The sequence below is a fragment of the Bombus pascuorum genome, chromosome 12 (assembly GCF_905332965.1).
Source record: "Bombus pascuorum chromosome 12, iyBomPasc1.1, whole genome shotgun sequence".
In the NCBI taxonomy this organism is placed as follows: domain Eukaryota; kingdom Metazoa; phylum Arthropoda; class Insecta; order Hymenoptera; family Apidae; genus Bombus; species Bombus pascuorum.
Window position 1 is genome coordinate 1,920,185 of NC_083499.1, and position 15,003 is coordinate 1,935,187.

The window sequence follows — 15,003 nt, forward strand, 5'->3', positions numbered from 1 at the left end:
GGTCCCGCGCCTTCGACGAGTGTATTTGCTCGGTCCAGGTATCCTATGATCACGCGAAATCTATCCTCGTTTCGTGGCGAAATGTTAGGAGCGCTAACAATCCACTGTTTCAGTTTTTACGGATCTATTTTAACGATGATAAAGGAACGAAAGGGAACAGATAGAGAGTGGCGATATTTCAGAATGAATAATCACGAGCTTTTTACGCGCTATTATGCGCCAACTTCGGTTCACTTTGGTTGTTGACGTTTAGTAGAGGAGCGAGACTTGGCGATTACAACGTTTGCTAGTGAGAGACGCGTGGTTTCAATAGTCATGTGAGGCGAAACGAACGGGAACCGGCGCTAGACTTATGTACTCTTACACCACTTTGAAGGTGCATGCGAAGGGAGGGACGCGAGGATTCAAATGAAACACAGTGGAAAGAAGGGGACATGAAATTCGGTTCCGACACAGTGTCGTCGTGGCCGTTTACATCGTGCTCGTTTTTGTCGCAGCTGTCGCTGTTTTGTCTGCGATGAACTTCGTGGGCTCTTCTCCGCGGCAACGAAGCCGAACGCCGCGTTTTTGCCGCTATTTTCGTGCCGTTAAAAATGCATCCATCGGGACACGTCAACGCGCCCATTCGCCGTCGCGTCGTCGACCTCTCTCGCATCCACGAAGACTGATGCCCTTGTTGTTGACACGGAATATCAATTCTGACGTCTCGAGAAGAATTCAAGTAGAACACGCGTCCCACCGTTTCCACTTCTTTCAGTCGTTTGTTTAAATTTCAACAGTTTCACTTCGTATCGCTTCGTTTCCCAACCGTACGAAAATAATGGAAACTAATCGCCGACTGCTCCGTTCGAGACGAACACGTTATCCTCCTCATCCTCTCGATCGGCGGTCCCTTGATCCCGCGCAGGCTTTACACGGTGTTCATAAAAAACGAGGCAGCCGCGGATGGAGCAGCGTTCGATCAGAATTGAGAGAGGAGCGGAAGGAGGACGGATGGATCGGGGACGAGCGCGGAAAGGAGATAGAATGGAGATACGTTGCCTGGGGTTTAGACGTACATAAGATGGAGTCTGGTTTGATGGAATGCTGCCTCCATCCCAAGCACACGGGGGCCCTCCCCTAACTTCTGTCCTCTCCCCTCCCTCGTCTCGGATGTTCAGCACCTCTCTCCCACCTTCGCCGTGCCGGAACATGTGTGCGAGGTTGTGTTAAGACGACTCTCGCGCTTACGAAGCCGACGCGTATCCACCAAGATGGAAAGAGAAAGAGAGACGCGGTCTCTCGAATAGCCGGGGAACGATCTGTATCCACCTAAGGCAGCCAATGAGACGGACCGCCATATTAGGCGCTTGTATATGGCCTCCTCTATGCGCCGCAAGACGTTCCGCGTATGCTTAAAATGGAGATAATAATCGCGCCGCGCTGATTAGACGGCTGTCGCGGATTCCAGGTAGCTCTCGAATCGCGCCATTCACGGCTTCCCCTTATGCGATTCTCTCCCGGTGCCGCGCACGCTGCAGCCGCCGAAGACGATTGTCGGTGTTTCCTGCGTACGCCGCTCGTATTAGGGCACGTCGGTGGGAAGCACAAGGTACGGCCAAGGGCCGCCGAGATCATCGAGCGCGCGTACACGCCGCCGCTGATGGACGTCGTTCTCTGAACTCCTTGAAACCACGGCGCACACCGTTGTTTCTTATTAACCTTTTGGTACTTTGCGCGGTGCACCGCTGCGGTGCACTGTTATTTGCCGAATGGCTTCGCAGCTTCGTTCGTGGTATTCGATTTTATAATACGTCACGCAGACGGATGGGGATATTTGGAACGTGAGATAGCGTACAGGAAGCTTGAACCCAAGTTTCGATCCAGGAACTTGTAATTCTGAAATTGTGCTACAGCAATACGTGGCATATTTTGTTAGCCTTTCCATGTAGATTCCGTCGTATTACGATACGTTGAGAAAGGTTTCTTAAATGTTCGTATTGGTTGAATGATTTGCAACGATTCTTGAAGTAATATCTCGGAGAAATTGCTTTGTTATGATTTAGGAGAAGAGAATATGAATCGTTAGTATACATCTCTACATGGGAAATTATTTATCTTGCACATGTAAAACGTTCTGTACTAAGGCTGTCTAGTTTCGTGGCCGGTGCTCTGTTGATAGCATTTCCGTATTTTTCAAAGCAACTCTGTATTTTTTTTAATAGAATATCCTATATTTTATGCAATGCTTCAGGAAATGTGGAATTACGAATAAAATATTCCGTGATATACCCATTAACAATTAGCAATCATAAATTCACTAGTTGACAAAATACTTCGCTCTCTGTATCGGAAACTTTCTTCTCCTAACAAGTTGAAAATCTGAAGGGTAAGTTTTTTATTCCTGTCGATACTCGTTTTATTTCGCTACTCTTGGGCTTTAAGGATCGCGTGTGCGTCGTGGAAAAATTTTAATGGCATAAAGCGTGTCGCGATGCACAGCAGCCTGGCCACGATCTCTTGCGAGCAAGGTATATCTCGTGCGAGGCATTGTTCGATAGGACGGGGGTCCAACGAGATAGCAGATCCGGGAGAGATAAGCGCTCTCCGGATGATGTATCGCCAGCGATGCTTCGCTGCGCCAGTTGATCGTAAGTACCGGCCTGAACTTGGTACCGTGCTGTTTTCCGACCAAGGACCCTCGAGATTCGAGCAGGCATTCGATATCGGTACAAACTGTTCCATAAAGCACCTCTTTCGCGCCTGCTTCTACGACCTGGAAGATCATTTATATTTCCAGCATGTATAAAAAATTTCTTATCTCTTTTATACACTCCCTTACCTTTACAATTAAATGATCAAATATTCCAAAGAATTGCCATACTTTTGAAAACGACAAGTTCTATTTAAGATACAAGACAAGCGAATTTATTTAAGAAGTTTCTCTACTTCTATGTACCCGAAGAAATCTACTCGTTATTTTGGCCGACGGACGCGAACCAAGCCGCCCTTTCCCGCTTTCGACAAACTTTCCATTATACGTCCGATCCCTGACGGGACGGTACACGGTCACGCCCCCTTAGCGCGCCCTTGCCCCAAAGGGATGTAAGTCACCGGAGCACTTAAGCGAGTTGAGACGAGGCTCGCCACTAAATAACGCGACGCGTCCAAAAGGCGAGCGGACAACAAACTAGCTTTTTGTACGTCGTCGTTCGACTCCCCCTCGCGTCATCTTTCTGATCCTTCAAACTTCTCTCTCTCTCTCTCTCTCTCTCCCATACCTCGTTGTCACACTCAAGAAACTCTAGTGGCCGCCTAGGTTACCGAATCGATAATGAAACTTCTCTTCGACGTCCAGCGGAAAATCGAAGATCCCCTGTCCGTCTATCTATCGGGAAACGCACGAGGGAAAAACACGTTTGCGAAACGTTCTTCGGCTGGTGGAATTCACGGAAATGGAAACGGCGCGCGTAAATCACATTTACAGCGTTGGCAAAGTTATCGACGGTTTTATGGGAAATTAAAGCCCTGCCGAGCGGACCGCAAAGTCGCGTCATCATCGTCGCGGAGCGCGGGGGAGACTCGTGACTGCCGGGCTGGTTTCGATCGTGATTGCCGAGCAGCGAATTTGTCGCCACGTGTTTTATTGTACGATGAAATTGGATGGAGAGCCGCGGCCAGGATCGGGCGAAGGGGAACGCGAAACCGGGACCGTAATAAAACGGACGCGCGTGCTAAACGTGTCACTCAACGTGTCACAGATAGATGCGGAGCCGCGGCAACGATTCCGCACTCTAGCCGGTGCCGTAATATCCAACGCGAACAAGAGTTTTGTTTCTGGCGAAGGCGGAAATTGCATCGGAACAGTTACAACCGTCGGACGGCTGCGTTCTGCAAATCTATTCTCGTCGACTGCAATATTCTTCGACTTTCGATTCGGCGAATCGTACGATTTGTAATCAACTGAAGATGATAAATAATTTCGCTAGAATATACGTTACGTGAATATGTGAACATACGGAAGACAAACTCTGTGAGAGATAGTTGCACCCGTTTATCTGAAATCGTTTCTCTATCTAGATTCTATATTACCCATATCCCCCGACAAACAAGCCACGCCGCGTAAACGGCATTCTCCCGTTGACAGGGAAGAGTGTCAAGGTGCCATTAACGTTAACAACACGTGTCGTGGCGAATTCGTAGGAAGGCTATTCCATTCCCCTGACAACGTTCTCAAACAACGATCTTCGTCGTCGTGAGCACGCGACATTACAGGCAGCATTCTCCTTCCGTGCTCCTGGATAATTTACGATCCAGCGTGGTCGTTGATACGAAAAGTCTCACAGGCAGTCCTCTATCGACCAAACGGTGCCGACGGATCCGCCGCCCCCTTCGTGGCCTCCGAAACGAGACCCGGTACCTCGGTTGAATTCCAGTTGATCCAGCTAAGCGGCCTCCTAATATCGTCCGGCCCGATTCTACCGGTCGGATTCTCCCAATGCTCGTTGTCGGGAACTCCTAATGGCGATGCGTCGAAAACTCGCGCCGGCTCCGGGCAAAGGGAGCGAGAAAGAGAGAGAGAGAGACAGACAGACAGACAGAGAGGGAGAGAGAGAAAGGCCAACGCGGTGGACCGGTCGAGCGACGCTGACGGGTCAGCATGAATAATGTCGACTCATTATTCTTTCGGGGGGATTTATCAGGTCGAAGTACCGATAACGCGCTCTTTTCGTTCGGTCGTTCCGCCGGGGAAGATGCGGTCGGAGATAGCTATGCATTTATGCGCGTTGGCGGAGTCAGAGGATCGGAAGAGCAAGAGGGTATATCTTGACTTCTTCCTCTTTCGCTTTCCTCCACTTTCGATCTTCTATCCTACTTCCACGTACTCGCTTCTAACCACGTCTTTGTATATATGCCCTTATTCTTCTTATTCTATCTCTTTCCCGCCGTTGCCCCTCCTTTGCGTCTCCTACTCGCGTCTATTTCTCGTTTTTCTTCTGTTGCTCCTCTCATCGTGGATCGTCGTCCCTCGACTCGTCCCTCGAGCGGGCTGCGTATATCGGTGGAACAGACGGTATCATAGTTAGAAGAGGTCCTCAGTTCGGTTTCTGCGGGGCGCTAACAAGACGGGCCTGCGGGCCAGTCGCAGTGAGTTATGGGCCCGCGCGTGCACCGGCACACCAGCGAGAACGCACCGTGTGTACGTACTGCGAAGGAACAGAGACGCGGCCGTGTGCGAGAGTTAGATGCGAGAGAACGTCGCACAATATCGCGCCCCGTCTCGTTGGGATAGGATATAGAGGGCATAGCGTAGCTGTCGCCAGTTTTCTGGCTCATTACTGGCCACCAGCGCCCATTTCTCTTGAGCTCCTCTCCGCGTTTCTCTCCCTTCGTTCCCTTCGTGGCACTGTCTCGCGTCTGTCGGGCAAGAACTGTGCTCGCTATTGCACCGAGTTTCGTATTTGCATGCTGATGCCGGGCACGCGGTCGGCCGTGTGAATACGACGTCACGGTTAAATTTCTAGTCGGCTTGATAGATCGTCGATATTAAGGTCCGCGGCTCTCCGTCGTCGGTGTTTCATTTGTCGAGTTAATTAGCCGGTTAATGGAACGCCTCGGCCACAAGCAACGCGCTAATTGCCAGGAAGAAAGTCGGTGGAATCGGATGAGTTTCTTCACGTTCGATACGAATTTCAAAATTTTCTACGGCGACGTAACGTAAATATAGTCGACGTTCGAAGGGGAGTTTCGACGCGTTCGCACCCGATTAGGTTATAAATATGTGGCAGAGGGTTCCAACTGGAAATAAACGGGAGTTAACGCGTCGTGATGCATGACGAAAAGTTTAAACGCGTCGCGACGCCGCACACGGTGACAAAAAGTAGAGCTGCCTACCGCTTCCCTTCCGTCGCCGGCCGCGAAAACTCACTATCTCTCTCTACCCGCTTACTAATTCCAAGGCGAAAGCCGATACGTACCAGTTCGAGACACGTGCTCGTCACATGTACCCGAAAGCCATCCCGCGTACGTCAACCAACAGAGAAGACGGAGTAGACGGAGAAGAAAACGACGAAAACGGCGTTCCGACGTATCTACCGGTGGCGCATCGCCATTAACGCTTTTATTTCTACCACGCGTTAAGTTTCCGTTCATACGTCCGATTTTACTGGCTCTTCCGCGGATGTTCGTCTCCGCTTGAGAAAGTAAAGTAAACTTTTAGCCAGAAGTGTTTTAAAATTTCTATCCGCGAAATTAATCTACTTAAAATTTTTTTCATTTCAAACTAGTATACCTTATGATCGACGCTTATTTTTTCAAAGTTTAAACGATTAGCCCCGACGAAGTTGATCGGTTTCCGACTTCTCTGCGATCAAATCTTACATTTTTTCGTCCTACGTTGTAATTTATATCGTGCATTATCTCTGCAATTTTCTTTGATCCATGCTTGCCTCGTTCTATTATCAAGTAACCACGAATCCCGATCAAATTGTCCTTTAGCATAGAAATTGCGTTCCCTTAATGAACGTCAACCGGTGACGTTCCCATCGACGATAACTAATCGGAAGCGAGCGATCGAGAAGCTGTAGGAGGTGTCGCGAAACGGGTCATCGTTGGTGTCGCGTTATTAATTCGCTCCGGTAGTCCCAATTAAGACGGAGCCTCACGTTCTGCCGGTAATTATCATAGTAACAGCGTCGTTCCTAGCGGCAGCACATCAGCGAGTCCGCTGCGTCGGCCTCTCGGTCCCGTGGCATTAATTAGTGCAATCTCCGTACGTGCCTGGCTGCCAGCATCGGCCACGTTGATATCTCCCTTTCGCGTTTCTACGTTTCTCATTCCATTTCACGTTCCACGCTAACGTTCAACGACTGCATTGCCATTCGAGCTGATGGCTTTTGACGCCAGCTGGACATTCCAAGATGACATCAACTACCTATCTGTCAGAGAATCGGACGCAAGTCCAGATTAGAATCGCGTCACCTCGATTTGCATTTGCCACGATCGTTCCAACATCTTACGGTAGGTACACGAAACGAACGAAATACAAAATTCTCTGGCGTCTGCGGTCAACTCGTTTTCTTTCGTTTTCTTTTGCACGCGCGCAATTACGCGATTCCTGACGCGGCGCGTTACCGCCATGGCTAATGCTCGCGTTAACCGAGGCGCCTTCGGTGGTTGCGCAACGAGCTCCGCGCGTCGTTTCCCGCTGACGATCGTTATTTACTCGCCACGATAAATCTGTGTCGCGACTTTTATGTTAATGCGGCCGCGTCTGACGAGGATTCGTTTTGCCGCCGAATATCCGTGCACGCGAACGATGCGTTAGCCGGGACCAGAGCAGATTAGTTCAATGGAGTCTCTTCCGCCAACGTTCGACTTTCTCTCCGACCGATCCGATATCGCTTTCCCACACGCTACACGCGTCCCGTAATCCTCTGTATCGCCTGCACGCTGCGCGATCACGACGAACGTAATCGTAATCGCTCGCCGAGGACGAAGACGTGGAGAAGAGGTCGAGAGCGGCTGGATCGCGAGGCGATTTACGCCGCGTCATTTCGTATCGGAGGACAACACGATGCGTCGATACAAATCGGCGATTTATCACGTAGATTGTTACCGGATAAGTATCTCCGCGGATCCTCGCGGAACTGGTACCCGGACGCCTGATGAATCGTAATGCGTTGTACCCCGCCGCGCGGTTCCGTCTAACGCGACGCGCTCGTTGCATCGTTGCTCGGCCGCGTAGCTTCTTCGCGTGAGTACGTGCTGCGGCGCGGCTTCGTCCGCGTACGCGCGCGTAATTGATATATCCATATACGCGGAGGTACCTATGATCTCCTCGGGCCAGTCGAGCCGCCACGGCCACTGCTGTCCCGCGTCCGATCGATCTGTATTCATAGGTCGTACGGCATAAAATATACTCGGCATGTCCATGAATCAGATAACTGTCACAGCTGCTCCGTCGATGTCTCAATCAACCGCTCGACTCGCTCGCTCGTTCGTTCCTCGCCTTCGCGCGCTGCGATCCAACGCTTGTCCCCGACCGCCTTCTTTTCCCTTCTTTCGTATGGATGGATTTTCTTGGCCGTTTTGCAACAGGTCTTCTTTTTTTTTTTCTTTCTTCTTATTCTTTAACGGATGAGACGATGGAAATGGAAGGAAGGTGTGGTTCGCCGGAGAGTTTCTTTATTTAAGAGGCGCGCGTGTGAGAGCAGGTCTAAGAATAAATTGCGCTCTCGTGTTTCGAAATGTTTTGGATGGAAAGTTTAAAAACGTTGCGCAAGGGGATGTTATGAGATTGGGAAATGGATTCGGTTACGTTGGCGATTCGTTTCGGAAAAGTCATGGTTGAACGTGTTCGACCACCGCGAGAAGTGCCAAATAATTTCGTGGAATGAAGACGCAGGACCCTCTTTTACGAGACCTATTAATACCTTCTATTTTGACTCGGTAAATAAGTGGCGAGCGTACGACGTTCATCGTTGACGAGCTGCGTCAGGTGTCGAAAAATACGTGTTTCTCTTTCGACCACTTTGACGTGCTCGTCGCTTCGCGCGCCGTTTTCCCAAGTTCGTGTAAACAATTACTCGAAATCACTCGTTCGATTCAACATCTCCCCCACATTTCTGTAGTCGTTTTCGGAAATCCAAAACGAACAAAAGAAGATGCAGCTTCGCTCGAAATGAGAGAGTTCCAGATATTACTCCGAGACATTAATTCGGACAAATTCGGTGTCATCGCTCGTTCTTTTTTCCCTTCGACTCATGTTCCTCGCCCCATGATGACGATAGGTCGGTATTTTCGTCTCTACGTTCGGTTTTCGACGACATATCTTACGTCACCGTGGTTACAGGAATTTTACAAAAGTAGAGTCTCTCCTTCTCGACGAATTGACTGCTACATTTTTGTACGTTACGCAATCGAAAACTATTTTCTCTATTGCGAGCCATCAATGGTTCATAGTAGACGAAAGTTGCACTAGACGAACTATAATATATCTTAGTACAATTAACGTATAGCACTCTTCTCAATTAAAATACCCTACGAACAATTACGAAACGTGCCTGTTTTTGCTCATTTCACTTCAAATATTTGGTCGTTATTTCGTAGTAGACTGTATAATATACCTTTACCTAAGATATAAAGAACACGAAGATTTTAAATGTTCCATATTTCATTATTATTATCTTCTATAATCATGTGGCTATGAAAAATAGCTTTTCGAATGATTTACTTGAAGTTCTACGATAGAGAGATAAATTTTCTACAAAAGCTCTCAGAGAATGCAATCAGCGATGAACGTGTTCAACTCTTGGAATCACTTTTCCAACTTGAATTTCTTTAAAGTCTCCAACGATTCTCTCTCTATACAAAGAATAAACCAGAATCCTACCGAACGATTTACTCCAGGACGCGACGTGTCGTCGCGTACCACTTTCTTTCTTCGCATATAATCGAACCGTGAGATCTGCTCGCGATCGTTCGCACCGAATAAGGCATAGTCAGCCGCGTGGTAAGCAAAGCGTAACGAGCGCGTCCAAGTGTCGCGCAGCGAAAGGTTAACGCGCGCGGCCGCTGCGTACTAAATTATCCCCGTCGCTCGGCTCATTTGTAAGACAAACTCCTACAAAGCGTGCTCGCCGTTGGCTGCCGCTGCGCGACGCCGACGCGGGCCGATTTCGTTGCCGCGGGACGCCGTCACCGCGACAGGGCAGACTCCTCATCGCGCCTCATCTCTCCCACAATCGCCAATTAATCTTTTGGTTAAGCAGATTCTCGGATTAAGCGGCCTGTCCGTGTCAGTCGTGATACAAGCGCGCCACGAGAAATCGACCGTGGCGATCTTAGCGCAAGGGCGACACGAGAAATCCACCTCCGCTGACCGTGGAGGAAAAAAAATGGGGGTGGGAGTCAACCACCAGTGGAAAGTAGAGAGGGGTGCGGGAGGTGGGCTACGATCCGTCGAGCTGCATTTCATCGCCGAAAATAGTTTCGGAATCGGTGAACAGAGAACCTGCACTCTCCTTCTCTCGCTTTGGCCGTGCTAGTATAACTGGTCGAGGCCGTTCTGAACGAACGAGAATAAGCGTGTTTTGGTGCGTTGACCCCTTTCGTGATTTCCAACCACGCGAAAAATCCTTTCCTCCCTCCCGATCGAGATGGCGTATCGAACTTTATCTTACAGCCGTTCGATCTTTTCCAGCTTTCCCTTCCTTTTTTTCCCTCTTTTTTCTGTTAAACGGATATGGAGGAAATATCGGCGCGATTGTTGGAACTTTCGTTGACGTTTATGGCGCCTCTAATGGATAGTGGCCGTGCTGGTTTGGATAATCGAATTAGAAGCGAAATGGTTATTGATAGAAAAAAGTGTTCGTTGCGTGAGATTGAAAAAAAAAAAAAAATAGGAAAATAAGAGCGGACATTTTAGTAAAGCACATTTTTATAGTGTTCGAATCTAAAATATACACCAGTACGACTTTATTTCATACGTTCGATGCGTGCGTGGAAAACTGCGTGAAAATACAACGAACGTTTATTGCAAATATTACATCATAGAGAAACATGGGATATTAAATTTTCCACTTAACGGCATTCGCTCTTTATCGTTTATTTTTGCGTGACGTTCACGATGTGTTTTGAAAAATGAAATGTATATATACGTATCTATATACACATATATGTATCGCTGGGCTTGATTTAACTCCTTTCATATTTCACATCCTCTAATATCGATAAATAAATCGCGGCTTTAACGGGCCAATATTTTGTCAAACTTTAGCGACACTGCTCGCAATTTACTCTCAAATAATGCACAAACTTGCTTTTTCCATTAAACCACTTTTTTTCGTTTTTCTAATTTTACCATACACTGCTAAGTCGAACGTCTTTCGAAGAATGACTCCTTTGTTCCCTTATCGTTCCTCTTCCGTCAAATTAGTTAAGGAACAACCCAAGATTCGATAACTTAAGCATCTTAATCGCGTAGGAGACCTTCGCCATTTTTCTACGAAACGTGATAGTCATGGGAGCGTGTAGGACGATACTTTTTATTTCGTTTCTTCTTGCTTTTTGCTTGGACACATTTTCCAGAGATTCGTGATTCTACGCGTGCCGTATCATCTAGCGTATCAGCAAATAAATGCCTCGGTATCCTATGCGTTTCTCTACCTACGCTGGTAGACAGAAGGCTGTGGCGCCTTTACGCTTGGTACTTGCAAAGAGTTCGAGCAGATCCGCTCAGCTGGAACGAAGACTGGGACTAAGACTGGAACGAACAACCACGAGAGATAGTAAAGTAAGGGAAGAGGAGTTGAAGTGAACAGGGTTCGTTCGACGGAATGGGAATAAGGAGTTTATTTTCGGTGGCCATATGCGCGGTTTATTTCGACAGTCCGCACGGCCACCCTAAATAGAGGTAGGGCTCTCGGTTCCGACCAAGACGTATTCGATGGTGTTGAGCTTCTTTATCTCGTCTCTGTCATCTTCCAGAACACCATGAGATTCTCTTTCGATCGTCGATAAAAATGACGACGCGTGACACTAATTGCTACTTGCTTCTATCGGAATTATTGTGTTATCGTAGCGTTTAAGCTCGTTGCTCCCTTGTTATCTTCTTCGTGCACGCAACTTTGCTAATGATCACGTACATACGTCCGCCTCATTGGTTTTCGATCACGATTATTACAGTCATCGTGGCTTATTATTTCCAAAGGCGAATCACTGTGCACGATGCTCGGTCAAGCGAACACGCTGCAGGCCCATGAACTCCACTCGTGATCATCCTGATCATCCTATCCTCCATTCAGTTCAAGAGAATAACATATTTATCACTGCGAGACGAATCGCCGCGTGTAATTAACCATTCTTCGATTGTTCCGCGGGCCTTAGATATAAATTATGACGCGACTTTCCGTCTGATACCGTTAATCCTATTTCATATAAAGATACGTGTATCGTGATACGCGATATGAAATACAGGGTGGTTAGGTGTCGAATATTTGCTTCTATAACACAGCATAATGAAATGTTTCGTATAGCACACATACAATACATATGCATAATACCCATGAAAGATATTGCCATACCAGTCTATTTAATATAGAATTTACATACTAATTACTTAGATCCAAGCATATTGCATTTCGTATCATTTAATAGGGCTCTCATGCGTCTACAAAAATTTGATACGAAAATGAAAGGTAGAACCAGATAAAAACACGCTTCATTGGAAGGTCAGGGTGCCAATACCTTTTGTAGCAACTGTAATATATTCATAAAATATGTCTACAATCGTAGCGCTCTTATCATCGGTACGAATACCAAAGCAGAGAAGGTTGTTTCCCCGATGGCAACCAGTTCGGCGTAGAGACCGCGTGTTTTCACCGTGTCCCCCGAAATAGCGTATAGTCAGGCCGACGTGAGACTTCGCTTATTCTTGACCCATCGGCTAAATATAGCTCGCGAAAGCTTTCGAAAGAAAGAAGCTAAGAAGGAGAAAGAAGGGAATCGGTGTTCTCTCTTGTATTCGCGTTGGTCCCAGAACGTGACGATCCTCTTCGTCGTCTGATGTTCCCGGCACCATGGGGAACAGGAACGGCGTAAACGTATAATTGGCTACACTTAAATCTCTATAACGTGGCAGTAAAAATGCGCGGTGCGCCGCGGTAAATCAACACGAGGACGATATAGCTCCCACCATGGCGTTGGCCGCTGTGTGTCGCTCGTAAACGCGTCGTAGAGAGAACGCGCGCGTGCACGCGTGCACCAGCGCATGCCATCCACAATTTTCGCGACTTTCCGCCCTGGAATTTATCGCCGCGTTAAATTTCATCCCGATGCCTGCACGCGTTTAATTTCCTATGGTTGTTGCCTGGTTACACCGAGGAGACACTTGTTTCTGCTTCGCGCAATGTTTCGCAATGTGTTCGAGGTATTTTAAGGCGATCGAGAATCAAATTGGGATAGCAATTGGTCGCTGAGTAGGATCGGAAGGTAGACAAACGTGGTTTCGATGATTGACAGGACGTGGGTAGTTGGTCACGCGTGAATAGCGCCGTGGCTGGATTATAAACGAGAACGTTATTAAGTAGTAGCGTAGCGAGGTCGTGCAGCTAAGTATCGAGTAGCTTTCTGATTCATGCAGTTTCAGCTAATGCGGTGTGCGTAATTTTCCATATAGATTTAATTCGGACTAAATTATAGTCCATAAAGACTTAATTTTTAAGATGTTAATCTTTATGTATGTATTTAGGTTTCTGTCGATTTCTCTACTGCGACATTTAAACATCTAAATATCGAAGCCTAATCGATGCATGTTATGATCTCATCGTACTTTCTTCACTGATGATGATACGTATCGCAGTTCGGACCTTGGTTCACGCGTGCTGAAGTTCATCTGCAAAACTGCGGATGTAAAATTGCGAAACGACTTGCGCGAACTATAGAGAACCGGATTCTCCTTGCCAGGATTCTTAATTGCTGGGTCTTAATTGCTCTAGAATGGTGGGAAATTAGATGCATCATGCGCTAGATGCGTATCCTTTAGCCTAGCACTTCTAGTTACCTTAATGCTTTAGATAAAACGATATATATAAACAAGAAGCAACGCGCTTTAATCATCGACGGTGAATATTAGTCGGCATTTACGATACACGATTTTAATCAAACGTAACCTTCTTCCATTATGCTTTCATCTTCGTTTCTGAAATCGTTCAAAATATTCCACTTGCTGAAAAGTGCGTTTATTTAACACGTTGTCCACATTATTGTCGGTGAATATGACACGGTATTTCTTTCACATAACTCTGATCAAACGCAACCTTAGTTCGAGTAATTCCATTATTCTACCTTTTTCCTTCCTGTCTGAAAACAATCGGAGCATTCCACGTCTCCTTGGAAAACGTATCTCTTTAGCGTTGGTGTCTAGTTCGCGACGTCCGTCTTCCGTTTCTTGTAGCCGCTCAGGATGGGAAGCTTCGTTTTTCGGTGGGATTAGTTTCTCTCTCGCGGAAATGAGAAATTCCTGACGAGCAGGAGCCGGAGAGCACGGCTTCTTCGACCGATACGTCAGGGCACGGTAACGGCAGCGTACGATCGGCACGCTACATTAACTCGATTCACCGAGTAAATTAACTGCAATCAGGGGGACGGTCCGCTGGCCATTCCGTTATTCCGTTAGCCGGTTGCTGGCCGTTCCGCGCGCCTCTAGATCGCTCTATTCTCCAGTACGGGCTCGCCATTACAGCCCGTGGAACAACGCTGGTCGACGACGAATTGAGAGAGGACCTAACGTCGTTTTTGTGTTGTGAACACAAGGACCACCACGAACGGCTCTCTCTTGTCCCCCGGACGAAAACAAGCGTCCTACTCCAGAGAGGGAAACGGATCGACGCCAAGACTCCTGGCTCCTTGTGAATCCAACCGTGATGGCTCGCTGTGATGACGTGATTTCTTGGCCGTTATTGCGCGATTGCATGAGCCTAGTCTTCCTGCACCGCGGTCTATACCCGTTCTATCTGCACGTTCCATCGCACTGATTTCTACATTTAGTTAGATACATTAGAAGCAATTTGCGATTCTAGGATAAATCGTGGCTAGTCCGAGATGTAGATTCACCAGATTTCTCCGTGAATCTTTGATATATTGAAGCGAAGAGAGAGTTATTTACCTATTGTAGACATGTCTGGTCACGTTATGGGGGCAGAAAAATATAAATGCGGTAGAAATACGCTTACTGGAACTTGTCGGGAGACAAACAATTTATATAACTAGGGTTCATGTAATAGAGGTTCATCAATTTCCCTCTCTATGTATTATTTCACATCCGTGTAATAGAAGTTCTAGTAGCGCAATTACTCGAGCAATAACTGAAATTTCGTTTGATAAGTAAATATAAACGGAGTTCAGCTAATTAAGTTCTATTGTACAATTTTTTATAGCCTAAAATTTGTCACTTTATAATGGCAAAATCACATGAACATTAATTTCTGAGTAGTACGTAGAAACGGTTATAGAAATCGTATC

General features: G+C 47.2%; 1 protein-coding gene and 1 long non-coding RNA gene across 7 annotated transcripts in view; one reads left to right on the top strand and one right to left on the bottom strand.

Moving 5' to 3' along the window:
* Window positions 1-15,003, top strand: part of LOC132912407 (homeobox protein homothorax) — a 502,412-nt gene that overhangs the window by 284,302 nt on the left and 203,107 nt on the right. The window lies entirely within an intron of this gene.
* On the bottom strand, window positions 2,374-3,269 carry LOC132912419 (uncharacterized). The gene is made up of 2 exons (XR_009659207.1): window positions 2,822-3,269; window positions 2,374-2,755 (listed from the first exon to the last, which is right to left on the bottom strand). It is a non-coding gene; the product is annotated as an uncharacterized LOC132912419 (long non-coding RNA).